This window comes from Myotis davidii, unplaced genomic scaffold (assembly GCF_000327345.1).
Source record: "Myotis davidii unplaced genomic scaffold, ASM32734v1 scaffold1976, whole genome shotgun sequence".
Taxonomy (NCBI): domain Eukaryota; kingdom Metazoa; phylum Chordata; class Mammalia; order Chiroptera; family Vespertilionidae; genus Myotis; species Myotis davidii.
In genome coordinates, this window is record NW_006287677.1 from 5,319 (window position 1) to 14,866 (window position 9,548).

A 9,548-nucleotide genomic window follows, 5' to 3' on the forward strand; every position below is an offset into this window, starting at 1 on the left:
TCTGACTTTTAGTATTATGTTTATAAAAACTTATAGCACATTTTTATTTGCTTTTAGATTTTTAATTTTTTACTTATTTACATTTTTATTTTTTAATCAATCTAAATTGTATTTTGGTATATGGCATAAGACTCTAACTGTACCTTTCCCCACATAGTCTTGTTCCCAAATCATTTATCAACTATTCCATCCTTTTCTGCCAATGATTCATACATAAATTCTCATGAATATGATTATTCTTTTTCCACTGCCTCTGCTGTGTCATCCACCTAAGCTATTGCCATGGTCTAACATATTATTTACATGATTGTGGCTTTACAATATGTTTTGATATCCGGTAGCTCAAGTTCTCTCATTAACTTGTTCAGTACTCTTATCTATTTTTGCTTGCTCGTACCTCCAGATTAATTTTGGAACATCTTTGTCATGTTATCCCAAAATTAATCCACTGGGACTGTGCCTATGATAGCATAATATTTATAAATTAAATTAGGATTCATTAATAATTATTCCCATCTAGAAATATATGGTATGCCTCTCTAGGAGCAGCCTGTTCTTAAAAAAGGAAAAAGGAGAAGGAGAAGAAGATGAAGGGGAAGGGGAAGGGAAAGGGGAAGAAGAAGAAGGAGGAGGAGGAGGAGAAGGAGGAGGAGAATCATCTTGAGTAATTTCCTGAATTACTACATCATGACAAATGGCAGGTCAGTCTGCAGTAGTTTACCCGAAAGTTAAAAAAAAACACACACCACTGGATGTCAGAAGGATAGTGGCATATGAGGTCCTCATGGGCTCGCTCCTTGAGGTTTCAACGAATTGAACAGCTATAATTCAGCAAAGAATTCCCTGCTCAACACACAACATGTCACATTGAAACATCTGAGGGGATTAAGTAAAAAAAAAATCACACACACAGACAACAGTTTGGTGATTACCAGAAGTAAAGGAAAGGGGTAATAACCAGGTAGAAGATGGTAAAGAGGTGATGATAAATGGGGACAGAAGGAGACCTGCCTTTGGGTGGTGAACACAAAGTACAGTTGACATATTATAGAACTGAACACTTGAAACTCATATCATTTTATTAACTAATGTCACCCCAATAAATTCAATAAAAAATTTAAAAAATAAATATCTGCAGGTGGGCAAGTGGAAGCAAACTAGGGAGATGGGAAGGGAGAAGAGCTGAGATGATGCTAGGGAGGCAGCCTGGAGCTCCCAGCACGGAGCTCACTGCAGGACACAGCTCAAAGAGGAGAGGAATCAGGTTGCCACTGGCTCTCCCTTCAGCTGGGAGTTGACACAGTGAGTATTTCAGTGGGAGTGGCCAGTACTTTATAAAGCTGAACCCAGTAACCTAGGCAGGGACAAAGCACAGAGATGCGGCCACGGTTATCTGTCAATTCCAGACAGAAAACAAAGCAACAGAACTTGACCACCTCCCCTCACACTCCCAGAGCCCACCTCCACTCATCTCCCCAGAGATAGAAGCAGACCCTAACAGTGGTTCTCAACCTTCTGGCCCTTTAAATATAGTTCCTCATGTTGTGACCTAACCATAAAATTATTTTCGTTGCTACTTCATAACTGTAATGTTGCTACTGTTATGAATCGTAATATAAATACCTGATATGCAAGATGGTCTTAGGTGACCCCTGTGAAAGGGTCGTTCGACCGCCAAAGGGGTCGCGATCCACAGGTTGAGAACCGCTGCAGAAGCTGTATGAGTGTGTCAGGTCGCAAAGCACATTATCTACAAATCTGAAAACTGGTACAAGAGAAACATTTTTCCCTGAGTGACAGGCTAATCCCAGTATTCAGATGGAAATACAGGGGGGAGGCCACTGATGAATGCGTCACCATTACTGGGAAAACAAAACAACAAAGGCACTGTACAGCCATCAGTTCACCCAACCCCCACCCATCCAGCTGCACTGCTAACAGCATCTGGCTGCAAGGGATAGCACTGGGATTTCATGGATTTGGAACATTATCACCCACCACTTACCCATGCAGGGTTGGTCCCCTGAGACCAAGGCTACCTGAATACAGAGGAAATGCCCACCTTTCCAAGCTGCAAGACAGAGACACAATGTTACCTACAAGGGAACTCCTGGTAGAATGTCAACTGATTTCTCAACAGCAACACCTCAGGCCAGAAGGGAGTGGCATGGAGTATACAAAGTAATGAAAACCAGGGGATTGAACCCAAAACTACTCTATCCACCAAGGCTATCATTAAAAAAATCTACAGTGAAACAAAGAGCTTCGCAGGCAACAAAAGGCTAAAAGAATTTACCACCACCAAACCAGCCCTGCAAGAAATGCTACAGTGACTGGTGTAAGAAGAAGAAATAGAGAGGAAGAGAAGAACACAGGTATAAACATATAAAGAGTAAGAATGGCAACAAATAAGTATCTATCAATAATAACCTTAAATGTAAATGGCTTAAATGTTCCAATCAAAAGGCATAGAAGAGTTGAATGGATAAGGAAACATGACCCATAAATATGCAGTCCACAAGAAACTCACCTCAGAACTAAAGACTCATACAGAATGAAAATGAAGGGATGGAAAAAATTTTCCAGGCAAACAGAAATGAAAAAACAAATAAACCACTGGGGTATCAATACTCATATCTGACAAAATTCAATAAAATTTAAAAAAATTTTAAAGTGAATGCTACAAGAGACAACGAAGGCCACTCCAAAATACTAAAGGGACCAGTACAACAAGAGGATATAGTAACTCTGGTAAACATATATCAAAATATATTTTAAAACTTCTGGAGGATTTTAAAGGAGAGATGGACAGTAATAAAGTCATAGTAGGAGACTTCAACACCCCACTGACATCATTGGATAGATCTAAATCAACAGAGAAATAGTAATCCTAAATGACATACTAGATCAGATGGAATTAATTGACATTTACAGAACATATCACCCTAAAGCAATAGATTACACATTCTTCTCAAGTGTACAGGGGACATTTTCAAAGAGCCCAGCCAGTATGGCTCAGTGATTAAGCATGACCAATGAACCAGGAGATCATCATTCTATTCCCAGTCAGGGCATATGCCCAAGTTGCAGGCTCGATCTCCAGTGTGGGGTGTGCAGGAGGCAGTAGATCAATGATTCTCTCTCATCATTGATATTTCTGTCTCTCTCCCTCTCCCTTCCCCTCTGAAATCAATAAAAATGTATTTTTTAAAAAAGACCACATGTTAGACACAAACTAAGTCTCTACAAGTTCAAGAAGATTGAAATCATATTAAGCATCTTCTCAGATCACAGTGGCATAAAACTAGAAATCAACTACAATAAACACACCCCAAAACATTCAAACACATAGAGGCTAAATAGCATGTTATTAAATAATGAGTGGGTTACCAAAGAGGTCAAGAAAGAAATGAAAAACTTCTTGGAAACAAATGAAAATGAACACAAAATAACCCTAAATTTTTGGGAGACAATGAAAGCAGTCCTGAGAGAGTAGTTCATAGCATTACAGGCCTACCTCAAAAAATAAGAAAAACTTCTAATAAATTATCTAACCCTGCAACTTAAAGAATTAGAAATAAAACAAGAAAAGCCCAGAGTAAGGAAAAGGACGGAAATAAAGATCAGAGTGGAAATAAATGACATAGAGACTAAAAAACAAACAAACAAAAAAACCCACCATACAAAAGGTCAATAAAACCAAGAGCTAATTCTTTGAAAAGATAAACAAGATGGATGAACATATAGCCAGACTCATCAAGACACAAAGAAAGAGGACCCAAATACACAAAATCAGAAAAGAAAGAGGGGAAGGAATAGCTGACCCCACAGAAATACAAAGGATCGTACAAAACAACAACAAAAAAACTATGAACAACTATATTCCAACAAGCTGGACAACCTGGGCAACATGAATAAATTCCTAAAAAAATACAACCTTCCAAAACTCAGTCAGGAAGAATCAGAAAACCTGAATAGGCCAATAACTACAGATGAAATTGAAGCGTTAAAAAAACACTCTGAGGAAATAAAAGCCCTAATCCAGACGGCTTCACAAGGGAGTTTCACCAAACATTCAAAGAACTAACACCTATTCTCCTCAAACTATTCCAAAAAATCCAAGAGGAAGGAACACTTCCAAGCTCTTTTGTCAAGGCTAACATTAGCCTAATTCCCAAACCAGATAAAGACATTACAAAGAAAGAGAATTACATGGCAATATCCCTGATGAACACAGATGCTAAAATCATCAACAAAATATTAGCAAATCGGACCCAGCAATACATTAAAAAGATCATACACCATGACCAAGTGGGATTTATTCCAGGGATGCAAGGCTAGTACAATCTTAGAAAATCAATGAATGTGATATATCACATTAACAAGTTGGAAGACTAAAATCACATGATCATATCAATTGATGGTGAAAAAGCATTTGACAAAATCCAACAGTCTTTTTTGAAAAAACTCTAAGTGGGAACAGAGAGATCATACATCAACATAATAAAAGCTCTATATGACAAACCTACAGCCATCATGATACTCAATGAGAAAAAACTAAAACCATTTTCCCTAAGAACAAGAACAAGACAAGGATGTCTGTTTTCACCATTCTTATTCAAGATAGTACTGGAAAACCTAGCCATGGTGATCAGACAAGAAGAAAAAATAAAATGCATACAAATTGAAAAGGAGGGCATAAAACTGTCATTATTCTCACAGATGATAACAGACCACCAATTAACTACTAGATTTAATAAATGAATTGGCAATATAGCAGGATACAAAATCAATACCCAGAAATCAATGGCATTTTTATATGCCAATAATAAACTCTCAGCAAAATAAACTAAAAAAATCCCATTTATTATTGCAACAAAAATTTAAGATACTTAGGAATAAATTTAATCAAGGAGGTAAAAGACCTGTACTCAGAAAACTACAGCACATTGAAAAAAAGAGATAGAAGAAGATATAAACAAGTGGAAGAATATACCATGTTCATGGATTGGTAGAATTAATATCATTAAAATATCCATTCTACCCAAAGCAATCTATAGATTCAACGCAATCCCTATTAAAATACCAATGGCATATTTCACAGATCTAGAACAAACTCTACAAAAATTTATACGGAACCAAAAAAAACACAAACAACAACAAACAAACAAACAAACAAAAAGGATGTCTGTTTTCACCATTCTTATTCAAGATAGTACTGGAAAACCTAGCCATGGTGATCAGACAAGAAGAAAAAATAAAATGCATACAAATTGAAAAGGAGGGCATAAAACTGTCATTATTCACAGATGACATAACAGACCACCAATTAACTACTAGATTTAATAAATGAATTGGCAATATAGCAGGATACAAAATCAATACCCAGAAATCAATGGCATTTTTATATGCCAATAATAAACTCTCAGCAAAATAAACTAAAAAAATCCCATTTATTATTGCAACAAAAATTTAAGATACTTAGGAATAAATTTAATCAAGGAGGTAAAAGACCTGTACTCAGAAAACTACAGCACATTGAAAAAAAGAGATAGAAGAAGATATAAACAAGTGGAAGAATATACCATGTTCATGGATTGGTAGAATTAATATCATTAAAATATCCATTCTACCCAAAGCAATCTAGAGATTCAACACAATCCCTATTAAAATACCAATGGCATATTTCACAGATCTAGAACAAACTCTACAGAAATTTATACGGAACCAAAAAAAACACAAATAACAACAAACAAACAAACAAACAAAAACAACTGCAAATAGCTGCAGCAATCCTGAGAAAGAAGAACAAAGTTGGAGAGATCACTTTACCAGATATTAAGCTATATTACAAAGCCACTGTTGCATACAAATTGAAAAGGAGGGCATAAAACTGTCATTATTCACAGATGACATAACAGACCACCAATTAACTACTAGATTTAATAAATGAATTGGCAATATAGCAGGATACAAAATCAATACCCAGAAATCAATGGCATTTTTATATGCCAATAATATACTCTCAGCAAAATAAACTAAAACAATCCCATTTATTATTGCAACAAAAATTTAAGATACTTAGGAATAAATTTAATCAAGGAGGTAAAAGACCTGTACTCAGAAAACTACAGCACATTGAAAAAAAGAGATAGAAGAAGATATAAACAAGTGGAAGAATATACCATGTTCATGGATTGGTAGAATTAATATCATTAAAATATCCATTCTACCCAAAGCAATCTATAGATTCAACGCAATCCCTATTAAAATACCAATGGCATATTTCACAGATCTAGAACAAACTCTACAAAAATTTATACGGAACCAAAAAAAACACAAACAACAACAAACAAACAAACAAACAAAAACAACTGCAAATAGCTGCAGCAATCCTGAGAAAGAAGAACAAAGTTGGAGAGATCACTTTACCAGATATTAAGCTATATTACAAAGCCACTGTCCTCAAAACAGCCTGGTACTGGCACAAGAACAGGAATACAGATCAACTGAACAGAACAGAGAACCCAAAAATTGGGTTATTATTCTCAATTAATATTTGACAGTGGAGAGAAGAGCATACAATGGAGTCAAGACAGTCTCTTAAATAAATGTGCTGAGAAAATTGGACAGGTACATGCAAAAAAAAAGAAAAAAGAAAAGAAAGAGAAAGAAAAGAAAGAATCTAGACCACCTACTTACACCATACACAAGAATAAATTAAAAAATGGATAAAAGACCTAAATGTAAGTCGTGAAACCATAAAAATCCTAGAAAAAAACATAGGCAGCAAAATCTCAGCCATCTCTTCTCATAACAATGTATTTGCAGATACTCCCATGGCAAAGGAAACTAAGGAGAAAATAGACAAATGGGCTACATCAAAATGAAAAGCTTCTGCACATCAAAAGTAACCATCAACAAAGTGAAAAGAGAGCCCACTGCATGGGAGAACATCTTTGCCAATGATACATCTGATAAGGTGTTAACTTCCAAAATATATAAGGAACTCATATAACTTAACAAAAGGAAGACAAACAATCCCATAAAAAATGGGCAAGGGACCTAAATAGACACTTCTCCCCAAGTATACATATATACAAAATGCCAGAATACTAACAGGGATGGGCAAACTTTTTGTGAGTGCGTGCCAAAACCAGCAAAATCTCTGACTCAAAATTCTTCTGCGTGCCAACCCTAATTTTTTGAGAACATGTTATGTCTACTTGATATCTCTTAAGGTGTGTACGTATGTGAAGAACCTTGAAGAAATAAAATTCATTCGAGCGATAAAAACAGTATATGATGATGAAAAATACATTTATTTTTTAATGTATACATGTACACTGATAGTCCGACAGAAAACTTTATGACTCCGTTTGATATTATCAGTGGAACTTTTGCTGCTGTATCACTGATGACAGAGATTTTACATCAGGCTTATATTTCGAGACCTTCAGAGATATGCACGAGCTACTACTTTCATCCATCAGGCTACTCCTATTATGAGACTTAACAAAATTCATCACTAAAAAAAAAAATCATTACTGAAAACAAAGGTTCACAATTGTAAATGGAAGATTATAAGAGAGGGTTTCGCGTGCCAGCAAAAGTTACTGGCGTGCCATGGGTTGCCCACCCCTGACCTAGGCTATACAAGAACACAGCAACTGAGTTATGTCTACATAAGAACAAACGATAAACATTTTGTAAATGAAATACAGATCTAATTTTTCAAATAGTTTGTCTTTTGTTTACTTTAGAAAGTGCTTCCCTGGGGGAGCAAGTCTTTTTTCTGTTTCTGATGTGGAAAGACACATTTTTTTCTTAATATTTTTATTGATTTCAGAGAGAAAGGGAGAGGGGGAGAGAGAGAAACATCAAGGATGAGAGGGAATCATTGATGGGCTGCCTCCTGCACGCCCCCCACTGGGGATGGAGCCCACAATCCCCGCATGTGTCCTTGACTGGAACCGAACCCGGGACCCTTCAGTCCACAGGCCCACGCTCTCTCCACTGAGCCAACCCCGCTAGGAGCAGGGAGCACGCCTGGATCCCAGGCTGCCAGGCCCATGCGAGGGCTGGGGTGCGGTGCTAAGATTGCACCAGAGGCTCCAGGCCGAGGCTCGCCCCGTCCTGACAGCGCGGGTCTCCCGCTGGCATTGTCTCCAGGTGCTGCCCGGGGTCTGTAAAGCCACAGAGACCCCCACGCCCCTGCAAGTGCCTTACCTGCCCCTGGGCGCAAAGCTCCCGCTTTTCCAGCAGCTCCCAGGCTCGGTCCGCCGCTGCCCCCGCGAACTGGCCGGAGCCGACAGGGATTGGCCGCCTGCGTGGAGGAGGTGGGGCCCGGCCCGCGGAAGGGAAAGCAGGGAACGGGGAGAGGAGGGGACCCGCCCACGCCCAGCTCTGTGCAGGGACTTGCAGGGCTGAGGGCTGCGAGCTGCTCTGTGAGCGCTGCTCCTAGCTGTGTCACTGCCCTGTTCCCTGCGCCCTGCTTGGCAGCAGCGAGTGGCAGTGGCTGTTAAACAGCAACGTTTTAACTCCCAAGGCTGAAAGGTTTTGTTTTGTTTTGTTTTTTTAAAGAAAGAGTTATGCCATTGCTAGCAAAAAAAAGAAAAAAGAAAAAGGACCGGTCCTGCCCTGGCCGGTTTGTCACTGTGGTTAGTCTGTGGGCCTGAGGGCTAAAGGGTCACGGGATTCAATTCCTGGTCAAGGGCATGTGTGCAGGAGGCAAGCAGCTGTTTTGAGATCCTTCCCTGTGTGCGGGAGAAGCAGCTGTTTTTGCTTTCTCTCTCTCTCTCTCTCTCTCTCTCTCCTTTGTTTAGTTCATACCTAGATATTTTATTCTTTTGGTTGCAATTGCAAATTATTTTTCTTTCATTTTTTTTGAAATGTTATTGTAAGTATATAGGAACATAATAGATTTTTACACATTGCTTTGGTGTCCTGAAAATTTACTGTATTTCTAGTAATTTTTTGGTGAAGTTTTTAGGGTTCTCTATATGAAACATCATGTCATCTGCAAAAGTGACCATTTTACTTCTTCATTCTCAATCTGGATGCTTTTCATTTCTTTCTCTTCCCTACTCTGACCATGATTTCCAATACTATGTTGAATAACAGTGGTGAGAGTGGGCATCCTTTCTTGTTCCTAACCTTAGAGGAAAAGCTTTCAGCTACTCAATATTCAGTACACAAGTTGCAGGTTTGCCATAGATAGCCCCTATTATGTTGAGGTAAGTTTATTTTTTCCTGGAGGTACTTGTTTATGGTTATAAATGGTTATAAATGGTTTAATTATAAATGGATGTTGCATCTTTTTCAAATGCTTTTGTTGCACCTATTGATAAGATCATATGAATTCTATACCCATTCTATTAAGTGTTTTAATTATAAATGGATGTTGCATCTTTTTCAACTGCTTTTGTTGCACCTATTGATAAGATCATATGATTTTTATTTTTACTCTGTTAAGGTGGTGTATTACAATGACAGATTTGCATATGTGGTTTTTTTTCCTGTGCAGGTGAATTCTTTTTAAAAATTAT

At 37.9% G+C, this 9,548-nt stretch overlaps 1 long non-coding RNA gene across 1 annotated transcript; it reads right to left on the reverse strand.

Moving 5' to 3' along the window:
* Positions 1-1,141: 1,141 nt before the first annotated feature.
* LOC102756371 lies at positions 1,142-8,732 on the reverse strand. Its single transcript, XR_435440.1, has 3 exons — positions 8,230-8,732; positions 2,006-2,071; positions 1,142-1,354 (listed from the first exon to the last, which is right to left on the reverse strand). It is a non-coding gene; the product is annotated as an uncharacterized LOC102756371 (long non-coding RNA).
* Between the last annotated feature and the right edge of the window lie 816 nt (positions 8,733-9,548).